Source organism: Maylandia zebra, linkage group LG2 (genome assembly GCF_041146795.1).
Source record: "Maylandia zebra isolate NMK-2024a linkage group LG2, Mzebra_GT3a, whole genome shotgun sequence".
NCBI classification, from domain to species: domain Eukaryota; kingdom Metazoa; phylum Chordata; class Actinopteri; order Cichliformes; family Cichlidae; genus Maylandia; species Maylandia zebra.
Window position 1 is genome coordinate 37,364,294 of NC_135168.1, and position 19,417 is coordinate 37,383,710.

Genomic DNA, 19,417 nt, shown 5'->3' on the forward strand with positions numbered 1-19,417 from the left:
TTAGTCTTTAGCAGGGGACAGTTTTAAATAATTATAATAACCTTGAGAGTCACCAAACACAGAATCACATATATGGAACGCCACACAAGCCACATTTTTTGTTTGTGATAATAAAATAAGCTTGATACATGTAAAGTTCATTTACATTGCAGTTTTGAAGACTAAAAGTCACAAAGTAAATTACAAAATAAAATGAAATACAACAAATAAAAATGGCATGAATGGATGAAACTAAACAGAAGCAAGCCTGCACAGGTAGCTCTTCTGTTTAAGCTTATCTTTAAAGGTATAAAGAGAGTCCTCAGATCTTAATTTGGTACAACTTGTAGTTAACCTGTAGTTAACTTGCACTTAATATGTCTAAAATCTACCAAACAAGCTTTGACTCAAGGCACAGCTTACTTGATTTGTATTTTAAATACAAATTGTGACTTTGCGATTGTGCCTAAAGTTATTCTGCAGCTTCTTTGTTTTAGCATCCAAATGTATACAGATAAATATATATAATCAGCAAACATCTGGCAAGTTAGAGTAGGTGGACGGATTTCAGACATTCACAAAAAAAGAGGATCCAACCATTTGTGAAATTGTTTTCTGTCTGTAAAAGCTGATTTTATCCAGTCAATTAAATGAAGTGAAAACATCAACGTGTTAACTGTTCCAAGTATACCACTGTTTTTACTCCTTAATTAAAAGCTGGACACAATATTAGAAATATTTAAATATTTTAAAAAGGTATTAAGGGTGCATAGTCACCAGGTTATCAGTCAGGAGACAGCAGACTGTGTTCTGCATGAGAAATGTTTGTCTGTTCGCAAACTTGATCAAGTCAAGGCATCAAAATCTACCTGGTTACATTTAGGCACTAAAAACTACAAAGATTTTGTAGTTTTGGTTCAAATATTTCCCTTCCCAATACTAATGTTTCACATTAACTTCATGATTTATATATTCAATGCCAAGCAGTCTTTCATAAGCATAACGTGGTGACAGTAGCTGAAAAACATCACTGACACAAAAGAATGCATTGCATGAAAGAAACAAAACAATACTCATTGTCAACCTGGGAATGGAAAAAATGTCATGATGCATCTAATATAGTCTTATGAGAAGAAGCGTGAAGAAACGAAACCGTTTTTTGTTTAGAGGTAAACACAGCTCACTCCTGTTTCTAAGCAAATTCTAAATAAAATCTCTTTTTAAAATACTTTTAGAATAGTGCAATGCAATTCAAGTGATACTTGTGTATTAATAAGCAACTCTTTATACATACTTTGTCACCATGTAAACAGCCTATCCGGTTGTTCAGTCTGACGTCACTAGCCGTGTCTGGGTCTAAACTCCGCTGCAGGTCCATATATCAAACGATCACTGTGGCATTACTGAGAGTTGAAAAACTGTCTAAAGTCTTTCATCTTTAATAAAATGATCAGCGTTCTGCTCTACCAGGTGTAACAATTGAGTTTAACATCCAGGCATCCATGAAAACGGAATTTATGACATTTAACGGAGTTAGAAGTTAGCAGGGAGTTAGCTCGCTAGCTTCTATCTAAATACAATATAGCATGTCCTGACTGCGGGGTTTTGGAAACAAATTAAAACGTACAGCTCTGTTATCACTTCCAGCATAAATGAAGACAGAAAACTAAACAGCAGTAACGTTTGTAGGGTTACTGAAGTTGGGCTAGCTGGTATATAATGATGTGCTGCGTGACCGCTAGCGACACAGCTACGTTAGCATAATATAAACAAGCTAACTTTTTTTTCCACTCGATAAAAGTTACCGTGAGTGTTCTCGGTGGTCAGGAACAAATGTAATCGCATGGCAGGATGCTGTAAAAGGACCAAACTTCAGCCAGGAGAACAACTGAGATAATCCATCCACAATACGAGGTTAGTCATTCATATACTGCTGCATGGGCTGGGCTGTAGTTACACCCTAAGGTTTTAAAAACTGAGCTTAAATAAATGATTAGCGGTAATAAAAGCCGAGGGAGGTCAACAGTGATCACTGACTGTTTTAGGAGCTTTTTGAGATCAAATAGAAGAAAATACATAGCATTAAACATGTTAACAACACAAAAGCCATATTAAACGCAGACTACTTTAGACCCGGAAGTAGGATTCGTCGCGTCATCACTGAACAACCGGATTACCTGATACTGGAACCAGGAAATATACAGGTCACTTTTTCTGAGCATCAACAGGCACTCTGGATTTATTTGATGATGGACGGCTTTTTAAACACAGTGAGTGGATGGCCCTAAAGTCTCAAAAAAAAAAAAACCTCAGTGCTATGATGCAGCAGTAATATTGTGACACTAAAAGACACTCATCATATAAAACTGCATTAAGAGTGCATAGATTATCAATCACGAGACAGCAGGTTGTGCCCTGCTGGTGAAATTTGTGGAAGGAGGAAGTATTGTGTTTTTGGTTAAATATGTCAGAAACATCCCCACAGCATGGTGCTGCCACCATCACTGTCGAGGTGGTATTGGCCAGGTGATGAGTGGTGCCAGGTTTCATCCAGACATGACGCTTGCCTTTTGGGCCAAAGAGTTCAGTCTTTGTTTCTCATGGTGCCCTTTGACAAAGTCTACGTGGGTTGTCATGTGCTTTTTACTGAGGAGTGGCTTCATCTGGCCACTTTACCATACAGGCCTGAGTGTTCCAGAAATGGTTGTCCTTCTGGAAGGTTCCCCTTTGTCCACAGAGCAGTGCAGGAGCTGTCAGAGTGACCACTGGGTTCTTGCTTACCTCCCTGACTTAGACCCTTCTACCCTGATTCCTCAGATTGGTATTTCTGTACCTTTCTCTAGGTCGGTGCCTCAATACAATCCTTACAATCCTGTCTCGGAGGTCTATAGACAATTCCTCGGATGTCATGGCTTTGTTTGTGCTTTGACATACACTGTCAGCTATGAGAACTTACATAGACAGGTGTGTGCCTTTTCAAATCATGTCGTATCCACTGAATTTAGCACAAATGGACTCCAGTCCCCCGTAGAAATCTAATAGACGATCAGTGGAAACAGGGTGAACCTGAGCTCAGTTTTGAAGTTATATAAACATAAAATATTGTTTTATAATAATAAAACAATATTTTATGACGATCCTTTTAAGGTTAAGTTAACTTTAAAAAACAAACTAAAAAAATAGATGTGAAAAAAAAACATTTTACTTAACCAAAAATAAACAGATTTTTTTTTAAGTAAAAAAATAAATAAATAAAGCGGTAAAGATGAGAAATAAAGATAAAGCCAGTGATTTTATCCTACAGGTTCACTCCTGCTTTTGGTGAATGGTTATGGCAGCACTCCTGAAAAAGACTTGGTCCCCCACACTGCACTGGGAATTCTGCTTCTCATCACTGCAGCGCTTCTGGCTTACTCAGGTTTGTTTAGGTTTGAGTTTTATTATTGCATGTTGTCATGTAGCTGTAAGTGTTTCTCCTGACCCTGTCCTGTTTTTTCTTAGGAATCCATCACAGTCTGTCCCACGGCCGCCTGTTTTCCACCCTGTGTCTCACTGTTTCTGCTCTGTGGTGTGGCTCTGGTCTGGTGTATATCCTGGGAGGGCAGAGGGTCATACAGCCCACACAGCTGAGATTCGCTTTTGTTCCAGGCCTTGCAGCATTTATATTGGCCTTGCTCATCATAGGCATTGCTGCTGTTGTAGCAAAGAAAGCAGTTCTCTTTCTCATAGCTGTTGGTATCTCCTTAGCTTCCGCCCATCAGATCGCAGGTCTGACAGCGGTAGGTTTTGGCCTGTATGCCACAGCTGCTAACTACTTCCTTGTCTGTCTGGTGTGTCTTTACATTGGTTCTGGACGTCTGCTGTCTGTGATCACTCACGGTAAAGTGGAACTTCCTGGAACAGGTGCGAAGAAGAAAGCTGGGCTGAAAGCAGAGCAGAACCAGGGGTGTAATGATGCCGTGTCAGTGAGTTTGGCGATGAATTTATTATCTGCGTCTGTATTAGCCTGTCCCCTGCTAGGTGTGGTCCCTGAGCTCTCTGTCGGTCATGTCCCCTGGCTGTGGACAGCTGGCGTGTTCCAGCTCGGCATGTGTATCCTCTTTTACAGAGGTATGGACATGCTACTTTCAGAATAGTGCAATGCAATTCAAGTGTACTTGTGTATTAATAAGCAACTCTTTATACATACTTTATACATACAGGCCTGAGTGTTCCAGAAATGGTTGTCCTTCTGGAAGGTTCTCCTTTGTCCCTCCCTGACTTAGACCCTTCTACCCTGATTGCTTAGATTGGTATTTCTGTACCTTTCTCTAGATCGGTGCCTCAATACAATCCTGTCTTGGACGTCTACAGACAATTCCTTGGACGTCATGGCTTGGTTTGTGCTTTGACATACACTGTCAGCTATGAGAACTTACATAGACAGGTGTGTGCCTTTTCAAATCATGTCGTATCCACTGAATTTAGCACAAATGGACTCCAGTCCCCGTAGAAACATCTGATAGACGATCAGTGGAAACAGGGTGAACCTGAGCTCAGTTTTGAAGCTCAGGTGCTTCAAAACACGGCTGTTTCCTGAATGTTTCTAAGCAATTTAGATAGTCAGAATTGTTTTAAATACTTCCTTAATTGTGAATAATTAACTAGCACACTAACTCAAGTGATTCTCAGTGATCTAATATTTATGTGAACTTTGTGACTGAATAATCAACGAGTTACCAAAAAAGAACCAGGAAACGTACAGGTGTCAGCGGGCTTTTCCCTCACTACACTTTCCTCCTAGTTTGAGCAGCAACACTCCCCCTGGACTCATTTTATGATGGGAAATTTTGTAGCTCAGAGTGAGCACAAGCTCCCACCCAAAGTCTTAGAAAACTCGAGCTCCAACAGGTGGATGGGGAGCATAGCTTTTCACCCATTTTCAGATCTTACCAGAGATGTACGATCAGTCTGGCCTCCGGCTTGGACACTCAAAGTCTTTTACTTTGTTAAAAAAAAAAAAGATGAAGTGATGGCCTTATTTAGTCACTGAAAACTGCTTTGTTAGGTTTAGGAAGTTTTGTGTTTTGTGTTAAATATGTCGTTTTGCAACATAAATCTAATGATTTAAATTTAATGCAGTGACTTTATAGTGTTTCTGTATCTGGTGACTAACATCACTGACACAAAAGAAACCAAAGAAACATATTGCATGTACGAGAGGAAATAGTAGCCTTTGAGGAGTCTTCTGAGAATGGGTAAAATGTTAAGCTGATTGTCAGGGCTGATGTGGAAAGACAGGACTCGTATGCAGGGCTCCTTTGAAGAAGACAGTGGATTTATTTACAGTGAAGCAAAGGTAACAACAACAACAACAGTTCAATATATACAGACGTGGACTAAATTGTTGGTACCCTTCAGTCAGTGAAAGAAAAACTCACAATGGTCACAGAAATAACTTTAATTTGACAAAAGTAATAATAAACAAAAAATTCCAATCTTAACCAATGAAAGTTTGACATTGCTTTCCAACCATGCTTCAACTGAATTATTTAAAAAGTAAATGCATGAAACAGGCCTGGACAAAAATGATGGTACCCCTAGAAAAGAATGAAAATAATGTGACCAAAGGGACATGTTAATCCAAGGTGTGTCCACTAATCAGCATCACAGGTGTCTGCAATCTTGTAATCAGTCAGTGGGCCTATAGGACTCCAGGTAGTCACTGTGTTGTTTGGTGACATGGTGTGTACCACACTCAACATGGACCAGAGGAAGCAAATGAAAGAGTTGTCTCAGGAGATTAGAAAGAAAATCATAGACAAGCATGTTGAAAGTAAAGGCTATAATATATATCTCCAAGCAGCTAGATGTTCCTGTGACTACAGTTGCACATGTCATTCAGAAATTTAAGATCCATGGGACTGTAGCCAACCTCCCTGGATGTGGCTGCAGGAGGAAAATTGACAACAGATCAAAGAGACGGATATTCCGAATGGCAACAAAAGAGCCCAGAAAGAAATCCAAGCTGAACTTCATGCTCATGGAACATCAGTGTCAGATCGCACCATCCGTCGTTGTTTCAGCCACAGTGGCCTACATGGGAGACGACAAAGGACACTATTGTTGAAAACAAATCATAAAAAAGCCAGACTGGAATATGCCAAACTACATGTTGACAAGCCACAAAGCTTCTGGGAAAATGTCCTGTGGACAGATGAGACAAAAATTGAACTTTTTGCCAAGGCACATCAGCTCTATGTTCACCGACGGAAAAATGAAGCATATCAAGAAAAGAACACTGTCTTAACTGTGAAAATGGGGGAAGCTCGGTTATGTTCTAGGGCTGCTTTGCTGCATCTGGAACAGGGTGTCTTGAATCTGTGCAGGGTACAATGAAATCTCAAGACTATCAAGGGATTCTAGAGAGAAATGTGCTGGCCAGTGTCAGAAAGCTTGGTCTAAGTCGCAGGTCATGGGTCTTACAAAAGGACAATGACGCAAAACACACAGCGAAAAAAAACACCGAAGGATGGCTAAGAGGGAAACATTGGACTATTTTAAAGTGGCCTTCTATGAGCCCTGACCTCAATCCTATTGAGCATTTTTGGAAGGAGCTGAAACATGCAGTCTGGAAAAGGCGCCCCTCAAACCGGAAACAACTGGGCCAGTTTGCTTATGAGGAGTGGGCCAAAATACTTGCTGAGCGGAGCAGAAGTCTCACTGGCAGTTACAGGAATCGGGGTTTTTTTTTTTTTTAATGCATTTGAAAGAATGTCAAGCAATCTCTTGTAGAGTTTTGATGTAAAATAATAATAATAATAATAATAATACTAAGTCTAATCAGTTTTTCAATAAGGCTGTAACATGATAAAATGTAGAATAAGGGAAGTGTTGCCAATGATTTCTGGATGCTCTGCAATAACCTTTGATGCCCTTGGAATGAGGAAAATGTTAAGCTAAGGTTTGGCGGGAAATTCGGCAGTTTCGCTATTATGATTAGCAATGCATTTGTTATGTCATGTAGATAAAAATATAAATTATGTAACTATGTAACTAACTTGTTTTGTTTAGAGGCAATCTGATGTTTTAATACTTCCTGACTTGTGCAATAAGTCAAGTGATACTCTTCCATGAATAAGCAACCGTGCATACTTTGTCACACTCAGTATGGCAAGCTGAGAGCAGTAGCTGTTGTAAACCATTATTTCCATATCCTCATGAGTAACACCACTGATGTAAAATGGTGTTACAGCCTTCATCCATAATGCATTACATTCATTTTTTTACACACAATACCCCATAATGACAAAATGAAAAAAAAAAAACAGTTTGCTTGAAATTCCTCCAAGTTTATTATTTATTATTATAAAATAAAAACATTTATACAAAAACATGTAGTGAAAACATTTACTCAATATTTTGAGGGGAACCTTTGGCAGCAATTGCATTTTATTTTCTGAGTATGATGCTACAAGCCTGGCACACATATTTTTGGGCAGTTTCTCCTATTCTTCTTTGAAGAACCTCTCGAGCTTCAACAGGTGGATGGCGAACGTCCATTTCCTCCCCATTTTCAGATCTCTCCAGAGATGTTCAATCAGGTTCAAGACGGGGTTCTGGCTGGGACACTCAAAGATATTCACAGTGGTCCTGAAGCCACTCCTTTGTTATCTTGGCTGATTGTTTAGGGGCATCGTCCTTTAGGAAGATAAACCTTCTCACCAGTCTGAGGTCCAGCGCTTTCTGGTGCAGGTTATCAACAAGGATGTCTCTGTATGTTGCAGTATTTGTCTTTCCCTCGACCCTGACAGGTCTACCAGGTCCTTCTGCTAAACAACATCTCCACAGCATGATGGTGCCACCACCATGCTTCATGTATTGTATTGGATGTATTGGCCAGGTGATGAGTGGTGCCTGGTTTCAGCATGACACTTGCCTTTCGGGCCAAAGAGTTCATATTCCTTGGACTTTCTTGGGCGTTATTCTTTGACATGTACTGTCAACTATGAGACCTAACATAGACATGTGTGCCTTTTCAAATCATGTCGTATCCAATGAATTTACCACAGCTGGACTCCAATCCCCTGTAGAAACATCTGATAGATGTTCAGTAGAAACAGGCTACACCTGAGCTTGGTTCTGAGTGTCATAAGTGTCCTTTTTTGTTAATGCATTTTAAAAAATGTCAAGCAATCTTTCGTAGAATTTTGATGTAAAAAAATGAATAATATTATGACTAATCATGTTTTCAAATAAGGCTGTAACATGATAAAATGTAGAATAAGGGACGTGTTGCCAATGATTTCTGGATGCTCTGCAATAACCTTTGATGCCCTTGGAATGAGGAAAATGTTAAGCTAAGGTTTGGTGGGAAAGTCAGCAGTTTCGCTATTATGATTAGCAATGCATTTGTTATGTCATGTAGATAAAAATATAAATTATGTAACTAAGAAAGTGCTCGAAGAAGCACAAAGAAAAAACATGACGAAATGAAACCAGCTGTTGTAGTTGTTTAGAGGAAAACACGGCTGTTTCCTGAATGCTTCTCAGCAATTTAGATCAAATCAGAATTGTTTTAAATACTTCCTTACTTGTAAATAATTACCTAGCACAATAACTCAAGTGATTCTCAGTGATCTAATATTTATGTGAACTTTGTGACTGAATAATCAACGAGTTACCAAAAAAGAACCAGGAAACGTACAGGTGTCAGCGGGCTTTTCCCTCACTACACTTTCCTCCTAGTTTGAGCAGCAACACTCCCCCTGGACTCATTTTATGATGGGAAATTTTGTAGCTCAGAGTGAGCACAAGCTCCCACCCAAAGTCTTAGAAAACTCGAGCTCCAACAGGTGGATGGGGAGCATAGCTTTTCACCCATTTTCAGATCTTACCAGAGATGTACGATCAGTCTGGCCTCCGGCTTGGACACTCAAAGTCTTTTACTTTGTTAAAAAAAAAAAAGATGAAGTGATGGCCTTATTTAGTCACTGAAAACTGCTTTGTTAGGTTTAGGAAGTTTTGTGTTTTGTGTTAAATATGTCGTTTTGCAACATAAATCTAATGATTGTCATGTAACAGCCTTATTCCAAATTGGATTAAAATCATTTTTCACCTAAAACTACAAACAATCCTGTGCAACGCAATGCAATATAATAATGTATAGGTTATGGGAAAGAATTTGACACAAAAAGACTCATTCTCGTTCACGATTATGTAGTATTGTTTGTAGAATGAATTTGATGTCACATTTTTAACAAAAACACAGAAAGCAGAAAAAGTAAGCTTTTTAATGTAACTGCTCCTTCCTGGTAAGAAATCGTTTATAATCATTTAATACAACAGTTTCTTTTGTTCATTGTGTGTCTGCATTCCTTTTCTGTGTTTGAGATAATGATGGAGGAGATGACTCCTTATGAACACTCCTTACAGCAAGCATGACAAGTGTTTCCTCGAAGATACAGAGATGAGATGAGGTTAACTCTTTGACGTGAATAAAAACAAGACTTTACATTTCTTTCTAAGGAAGGGACACTTGAGAATATTTTCTTATCATATTTTGTGGTTAGCTTTGACTTGCTGTCAAACTCATATCGGGATAATATTTCTTCTTGGTGTGGTGCTTTTCAATTAAACAGTTTTGGATAAAACTGATATGGTTTTGCTGATAATTGTTGTATATGACACGCTCTCTTATGTATCTATTTATTTTTTAAACAAAAAGATGCAGTTTTACTTTTAGCCTGGTTACAATCAAATAAGCTGATTAATTAAAATAAACCAGTTAAAGAAAAACAGGAACATTTAAAACTCGACCATAAAACAAAAAATCTGGATCTACTGAATAAAAAAAATAGGCCAACACATAATAATTGTGTTTGTTTAGAAATAATCTGTATTCATATGCATCATGTTAGTAACAACAATGTTAATATTTGTAACTAAAAAGTTTTTACATTTATTAATCATGTAAACTCCCTGCGTTTGCCAAAGATTTCCACATGAAGTCCAAAAAAAATGACCCAGTCTAAAGTTCAATTGTTGAACGTCATACTGATGTCCAGATTTAGTCATGGTTGGACGTTTGGACATCGTATAGATGTCCATACTTGGTCATGGACCGATGGACTCAATATAGACATGATCAGCATGTCTGTCCGACGTCCAATGTTTAGTGGGTACAGCAAGCTTATTGACAGGTGTTCCCTTGTAGATACAGAGATGAGACACGGTATCTGAAAATTTTTTTGACATCAATAAAACAAGACTTTACATTTCTTTCTAAGGAAGGGACACTTGAGGATATTTTCTTATCATATTTTGTGGTTAGCTTTGACTTGCTGTCAAACTCGTATCGGGATAATATTTCTTCTTGGTGTGGTGCTTTTCGATTAAACAGTTTTGGATAAAACTGATATGGTTTTGCTGATAATTGTTGTATATGACACGCTCTCTTATGTAACCACACTATACTGACCATTTCATGATTGTTATTGCACTGTAGAAAGCCAGTAATGTTTCCCTTTTCACGAGTTGTCTTATTGTTTCTGTGTTTTTGTGAAACACGTGAAGTAATTTAAGTGGTGTTTTTTGTTCAGCGAGCCACCCAACATGTTATCCTACTCAATTCAGTGAAGAAAAGAAGAAAGATAAGGGGAATTCAATCCATAGTGCAATGTTTGGGGAAACTACACGAGGCGCACGGGTTTTTTCTCAACCAGTTAAAGAAATTTTATTGAAGGATGTTAATAAAAGGCCAATGGTCACTTAGTTAGTTACACCATGCTAGATCCATAATGATAGGAATGATAGGATAGTATCACACAGTCGCTGCAGATTTGTTGGTTGCACATCCATGATGTGAATCTGTAATGTGACAAAATGTGGAACAAGTGAAGCGCTGTAAATACTGTTCGGATGCACTGCAGGCCATGGCGATGTGACAGCTGTGAAAGCTTTTTACTAGGGGTGGGACTCGATTAAAAAATTTTATCCAGTTTCAGTTTCCTGTGCAAAGCTGCCAGAAGTGGTGACCAGATAAGCCTCTGTACAACATTTGCCACAGGCTTTGCAGATCGCAGTGTATTTTGGGAAATACCTTTTTGACTCTTTCAATAAAATTACTCCCTAAATGAGGAAAAATATAGTGTGAGGCGACACGGATATATGTATCATAACATGGCTAAAAAAATAGTCACATATGGCTCAAAAATAATGATCTATGAATCTCTCCCTACAATAAAAAATTATGAGACAAAACAGCAGCTGAAGTAACAGCACCATAAAAGAGAATACTGGAATGTATAAAGACTATGAGGCCATAAAGCCAAACCTCAGCTTCCTGTTATGCTTCTAACATTTAGTCAGTAAGAAAATTGGAAAAGTTGCTTCCAAATCTAATTTATTTCACCTTAACCTGCTAAATGTAAATATGGTAGTCTGCACAGTTTATTGTAAATTTGTTTTAAAGTTGGATGTGAAATTTTCAGACAGTCATTATTGCACACAATCACTGTGCTTGCACCACATTCAGTTTTTTGGGAAGTATCTGGTCACCCTAGAAGCACTTGTGTGGTCATCTGCTGCTTCAAGGTTTCATATATATATATATATATATATATATATATATATATATATATATATATATATATAAAACACCCAGCACGCCCCTGCGGGCGGTTTATCCTTCAAGCTCGGGTCCTCTACCAGAGGCCTGGGAGCTTGAGGGTCCTGCGCAGTATCTTAGCTGTTCCCAGGACTGCGCTCTTCTGGACAGAGATCTCCGATGTTGTTCCCGGGATCTGCTGGAGCCACTCGCCTAGCTTGGGAGTCACCGCACCTAGTGCTCCGATTACCACGGGGACCACCGTTACCTTCACCCTCCACATCCTCTCGAGCTCTTCTCTGAGCCCTTGGTATTTCTCCAGCTTCTCGTGTTCCTTCTTCCTGATATTGTTGTCATTCGGAACCGCTACATCGATCACTACGGCCGTCTTCTTCTGTTTGTCTACCACCACTATGTCCGGTTGGTTAGCCACCACCATTTTGTCCGTCTGTATCTGGAAGTCCCACAGGATCTTAGCTCGGTCATTCTCCACCACCCTTGGGGGCATCTCCCATTTTGACCTCGGGACTTCCAGGTTATACTCGGCACAGATGTTCCTGTACACTATGCCGGCCACTTGGTTATGGCGTTCCATGTATGCCTTCCCTGCTAGCATCTTGCACCCTGCTGTTATGTGCTGGATTGTTTCTGGGGCATCTTTACACAGCCTGCACCTGGGGTCTTGCCTGGTGTGATAGACCCCAGCCTCTATGGATCTTGTACTCAGAGCTTGTTCTTGTGCTGCCATGATTAGTGCCTCTGTGCTGTCTTTCAGTCCAGCTTTGTCCAGCCACTGGTAGGATTTCTGGATATCAGCCACCTCCTCTATCTGCCGGTGGTACATACCGTGCAGGGGCCTGTCCTTCCATGATGGTTCCTCGTCTCCCTCCTCTTTCTTGGGTTTCTGCTGCCTGAGGTATTCACTGAGCACTCGGTCAGTTGGGGCCATCTTCCCAATGTATTCTTGGATGTTCGTTGTCTCATCCTGGACTGTGGTGCTGACACTCACCAGTCCCCGGCCCCCTTCCTTCCGCTTAGCGTACAGCCTCAGGGTGCTGGACTTGGGGTGAAACCCTCCATGCATGGTCAGGAGCTTTCTTGTCTTTATGTCAGTGGCTTCTATCTCCTCCTTTGGCCAGCTTATTACCCCAGCAGGGTACCTGATCACGGGCAGGGCGTATGTGTTGATGGCCCGGATCTTGTTCTTACCATTCAGCTGACTCCTCAGGACTTGCCTGACCCTCTGCAGGTACTTGGTGGTTGCAGCCTTTCTAGCGGCCTCTTCATGGTTCCCATTTGCCTGCGGGATACCCAGGTACTTGTAACTGTCCTCTATGTCTGCAATGTTGCCTTCTGGTAGTTCAATCCCCTCAGTTCTGACTACCTTCCCTCTCTTTGTTACCATCCGACTACACTTCTCCAGTCCGAACGACATTCCAATGTCATTGCTGTATAGCCTGGTAGTGTGGATCAGTGAATCGATGTCTCGTTCACTCTTGGCATACAGCTTGATGTCATCCATGTACAGGAGGTGGCTGACAACTGCTCCGTTCCGTAGTCGGTATCCGTAGCCAGTCTTGTTAATGATCTCACTGAGGGGGTTCAGGCCTATGCAGAACAGCAGTGGGGACAGAGCATCTCCTTGGTAGATCCCGCACTTGATGGTAACTTGTGCTATGGGCTTGGAGTTGGCCTCTAGTGTTGTACGCCACATCCCCATTGAGTTCCTGATGAAGGCTCTTAGGGTCCCATTGATCTTGTACAATTCTAGGCATTCCAGTATCCAGCTGTGGGGCATTGAGTCATAGGCCTTCTTGTAATCAATCCAGGCAGTGCACAGGTTGGTCAGTCTGGTCTTGCAGTCTCGGCTGATTGTTCTGTCTACCAGTAGCTGGTGTTTTGCACCTCTGGTATTCTTGCCAATTCCTTTCTGTGTCCCGCTCATGTATTGACCCATGTGCCTGTTCATCTTAGCCGATATGATGCCTGACAGGAGCTTCCATGTAGTACTGAGGCAGGTTATTGGTCGGTGGTTGGAGGGGACCGGTCCCTTCTTGGGGTCCTTGGGGATCAGGACCGTCCGGCCTTCAGTTAGCCATTCTGGGTGTCTTTCGTTAACTAGCAGCTGGTTCATTTGTGCTGCCAGACGCTCGTGGAGTGCAGTCAGCTTCTTCAGCCAGTAGGCGTGAACCATGTCGGGCCCTGGTGCTGTCCAACTCTTCATACTGGAGACCCTTTCTTGGATATCTGCCACTGTGATGGTTACTGGACCCTGTTCAGGGAGGTCGCTGTGGTCTGCCCTCAGATCCTCTAGCCACTGAGCATTGCCGTTATGGGTTGCATCCTTCTCCCATATGCTCTTCCAGTATTGCTCCGTCTCCAGCCGGATATATATATATATATATATATATATATATATATATATATATATATATATATATATATATATATATATATGACGGACCTATGGATTCTTCGGATACCCAACATCCACAATGACGGCGAAACAACTAGTAGCTCAGTGTTCCAACATTCGAAAGAAGGGACTGCTCTCACAGCTAGAGATTGTCGAGGTACAACACAAATGCTACGGCAAGGAGGAGTCAGGACGCCAGGTCAGGGGGGAGATATCATCACCCCCACCCGAGATTGGGTACATAGCCCCAAGTGCGATAAGAGAAGGATCGTTGAGTGCGAGAGGAACTGACCTGAAAAATAGGATAATGGCCAAGCTTGAAACCTGGATCCCCCGTAGCCGGTTACCAAGATTACGTGAAGTACCCTCAGAAGGTCTGCTAGATGATGTTAATGCAGCATTACGGACACAGTGGCAGATATCCAAGAAAGGGTCTCCAGTATGAAGAGTTGGACAGCACCAGGGCCCGACATGGTTCACGCCTACTGGCTAAAGAAGCTGACTGCACTCCACGAGCGTCTGGCAGCACAAATGAACCAGCTGCTAGTTAACGAGAGACACCCGGAATGGCTAACCGAAGGTCGGACGGTCCTGATCCCCAAGGACCCCAAGAAGGGACCAGTCCCCTCCAACTACCGACCAATAACCTGCCTCAGTACTACATGGAAGCTCCTGTCAGGCATCATATCGGCTAAGATGAACAGGCACATGGGTCAATACATGAGCGGGACACAGAAAGGAATTGGCAAGAATACCAGAGGCGCAAAACACCAGCTACTGGTAGACAGAACAGTCAGCCGAGACTGCAAGACCAGACTGACCAACCTGTGCACTGCCTGGATTGATTACAAGAAGGCCTATGACTCAATGCCCCACAGCTGGATACTGGAATGCCTAGAATTGTACAAGATCAATGGGACCCTAAGAGCCTTCATCAGGAACTCAATGGGGATAGAGGCCAACTTCAAGCCCATAGCACAAGTCACCATCAAGTGCGGGATCTACCAAGGAGATGCTCTGTCCCCACTGCTGTTCTGCATAGGCCTGAACCCCCTCAGTGAGATCATTAACAAGACTGGCTACGGATACCGACTACGGAACGGAGCAGTTGTCAGCCACCTCCTGTACATGGATGACATCAAGCTGTATGCCAAGAGTGAACGAGACATCGATTCACTGATCCACACTACCAGGCTATACAGCAATGACATTGGAATGTCGTTCGGACTGGAGAAGTGTAGTCGGATGGTAACAAAGAGAGGGAAGGTAGTCAGAACTGAGGGGATTGAACTACCAGAAGGCAACATTGCAGACATAGAGGACAGTTACAAGTACCTGGGGATCCCGCAGGCAAATGGGAACCATGAAGAGGCCGCTAGAAAGGCTGCAACCACCAAGTACCTGCAGAGGGTCAGGCAAGTCCTGAGGATTCAGCTGAATGGTAAGAACAAGATCCGGGCCATCAACACGTACGCCCTGCCCGTGATCAGGTACCCTGCTGGGGTAATAGGCTGGCCAAAGGAGGAGATAGAAGCCACTGACATAAAGACAAGAAAGCTCCTTACCATGCATGGAGGGTTTCACCCCAAGTCCAGCACCCTGAGGCTGTACGCTAAGCGGAAGGAAGGGGGCCGAGGACTGGTGAGTGTCAGCACCACAGTCCAGGATGAGACAAGGAACATCCAAGAATACATTGGGAAGATGGCCCCAACTGACCGAGTGCTCAGTGAATACCTCAGGCAGCAGAAACCCAAGAAAGAGGAGGGAGACGAGGAACCATCATGGAAGGACAGGCCCCTGCACGGTATGTACCACCGGCAGATAGAGGAGGTGGCTGATATCCAGAAATCCTACCAGTGGCTGGACAAAGCTGGACTGAAAGACAGCACAGAGGCACTAATCATGGCAGCACAAGAACAAGCTCTGAGCACAAGATCCATAGAGGCTGGGGTCTATCACACCAGGCAAGACCCCAGGTGCAGGCTGTGTAAAGATGCCCCAGAGACAATCCAGCACATAACAGCAGGGTGCAAGATGCTAGCAGGCAAGGCATACATGGAACGCCATAACCAAGTGGCCGGCATAGTGTACAGGAACATCTGTGCCGAGTATAACCTGGAAGTCCCGAGATCAAAATGGGAGATGCCCCCAAGGGTGGTGGAGAATGACCGAGCTAAGATCCTGTGGGACTTCCAGATACAGACGGACAAAATGGTGGTGGCTAACCAACCGGACATAGTGGTGGTAGACGAACAGAAGAAGACGGCCGTAGTGATCGATGTAGCGGTTCCGAATGACAGCAATATCAGGAAGAAGGAACACGAGAAGCTGGAGAAATACCAAGGGCTCAGAGAAGAGCTCGAGAGGATGTGGAGGGTGAAGGTAACGGTGGTCCCCGTGGTAATCGGAGCACTAGGTGCGGTGACTCCCAAGCTCGGCGAGTGGCTCCAGCAGATCCCGGGAATAACATCGGAGATCTCTGTCCAGAAGAGCGCAGTCCTGGGAACAGCTAAGATACTGCGCAGGACCCTCAAGCTCCCAGGCCTCTGGTAGAGGACCCGAGCTTGGAGGATAAACCGCCCGCAGGGGCGTGCTGGGTGTTTTTTTTTATTGTTTTTTTTTTTATATATATTAGATTTTCTGTTGCCTTCCTATCAGCTCAAAGCAGTTTGGCCATTCTCCTTTAATCTCCGCTATTAACGAGGCTTTTTCATGCAGAGAACTTTCGCCTCTGGATATTTTTCTTTTTCAGACTGCTCCCTGTTAGCGTTAAAGGTGTCTGTGTAGGAAAATGCCACTAAATCAGCACTTTCTGAAATACTCAGACCAGCCTATCAGGCGATCGTGGCTCAAGAGTTGGCAATTCGTCTTGTGATGGCCTACTGGTGATGGCCAGAGGGGCCGATGGCGCAATATGGCAGCCTCGCTTCTGTCAGTCTGCCCCAGGGAAGCTGTGGCTACAACTGTAGCTTGCCTTCACCAGTACGTGAGAGTGAATGAATTGTAAAGCGCTTTGAAGGTCTCGAAAAGCGCTATATAAATGCAATCCATTATTATTATTATTATAACTGTACTGGTGTACCTAATGAACTGGCTGGTGAGTATATGCTGACAACAGGAAATCCGGTGATGTTCTTTACTGTCACTGATATCCCTGTGGCCCAAGGACTTTGAGAAGATGTATAACAAACACAACTGACAAGTGAAGTGCTGTGAATACTGTTCAGATGCACTGCAGGCCATGGCGATGTGACAGCTGTGAAAGAATTTCACAGTAACTGTTCCTGGTAAGTTCCTGGTAACAAATTTACTCATTTAGTAGTGTCTTTGTTCTTTGTGAGTCTGCATTCTTTTTCTAAACAAAAAGATGCTTTGCTCAATGAATGTTTGAGATAATGATAGAGGAGATGACATGAGTATGTACACTCCTTCCTTGACAAGTGTTTCCTCGTAGATGCAAAGATGAGACACAGTATCCGAAAGATTATTTGACGTGAATAAAAACAACACTTTACTTCAACAAAAACAAGGGTCTAAATTTCCTTTAGAGGAAGACTGTGGGACTGCACAATGCACCTTTGTGTTCTTTTAAAGAGCACAAAGCCAAATATTACATAAATAACTTTTTGATTAAATTAAGAAATTACATGGCGTTTACTGATAATAGGTAAAAGCTATTTTCAGTCACCTACATTTAAATTGTTATTCAGCCTTCATTAAGCAACAGGTGAGGAAAATGTAAGTAACGGAGGCTCTTCAACTATACCCGCAAGGAAGTTCGCACAATACAGTGAAGAAAAGAAGAATTGTGTTGTATAACGAGGTGTGACAGAGGTGTGGTATGCAATCTTCAGCACGCGCATACCTTCAAGGGAATTTCTGAAAGCTGAGCTTCCACAAAAGACAAGAAAAGTGTACAATGACTGCATGCATGAAGGCATCGCTTACATAACGTGCATCCGAAAATGACTCGATGCCTTTGTTCTCAGCTTAAACTCTAGTGAACCTACAGTAAAAGTATAACACACTTCATTAATAAAATAGTGAAGAAAAAAATTTTAAGAAAAAAATAGATTTAAAATGCTTTTCTTTGGATTGCTTGGATTTGTGGTGTTAATCACATTTTCTTTGGCGTATTTCGACTTTTAAAACAATCTTTCTTTTATTTTCTTTGCATCTTTAACAAAGATATTGACCCTTTATTTGGACAGTGTTGCGTTTCCAACCTGTCATTAAGGTTGGTTTAATGAATTTGTCTTTTCTGGCCTTACATTGTATACAATTATATTATTATAATATATAATTTTATACATAATTATATTATATTATGTTTGTGTGGATAGTATACCTTTTTTTTTTTACAGACAAAAAATACATATATCAATCACCTGGATCACCTGTTGAAAAAGAAAAAAGAGAAAACAAGCAGGAAAAAAAGAGCAATATAATAAACAACATCATCGCGATGATCTATGTGAATATAACAGTAAATACTAAATATTAAACATTATTGTGCAGCACAGGATCAACAGCGCACAGCGTGCTTTGAGGTAGGAGCCAAAAAGAGTGTAGTTTGTGTCTGTGAGCACCCGTGTGTACACCTGTGAGCATGAACGCGCTTGTACAGTATTTAAAAGGTTCCTTCATATAACGATCTGCTAGAGGGTGTGGGGGGGGGGGGCATAGCCCCATCCTACAGGGCATGAAGCAGGTATGGAGGAGATCCAGGCTCCAGACATCCAGAGACCCTCAGAGCACAAGAGACCAAGGAAGACCAACGGAGGGGCAGCCGCGCCACTATACCGAAAAGAGCTGAGGAGAGCCCCAGATGAGGGGTCACTCAGCAGCCGCAGAGCAGAAGCCAGGGGTGGGCTTTCAGATGTTGTTACATCCTTAAAAAATAAGAAAGAAAATCCAGCAATGACCTCTAACCTCGGAAAAACCAGGCAAGTTGGAGATCTTTGTCAGTGATCCACAACACACTGCAGTAAAAACATACCTGAACAGAACACAGACCACATAACTATTAGTCATAGACTGGCCTCCCCAGTGCCCAGACCCCAGTATTATTGAAGAAGTGTGGGATCATCTTGACAGAGAAGGGACAAAAAGACTGCCAACATCCAGAGAAGAGCTTTGAATGTCCTTCAAGAAGCCCAGAGAACTATTCCTAAAGACAACATGAAGATAGCAAGAAACAAGAGAGCCTGCCTGAGTGAGTTCAGGCTTTGCTGAACAATAAAGATGTTCAAAGCAAATGTTGACTTTCAAGCTTGTTAGAATTTTACAAATTATATTTTTGGCTTACATACTACATTTCCATTTATTTTTCAATAAATTGCTGCACCTGCTGAAAAGAAAAAAGAAAAATAAATGAAGGCTAGTTCATGACACAGTAGTACAAACACAAACATGTTTAAAATTGAAACAGTCCG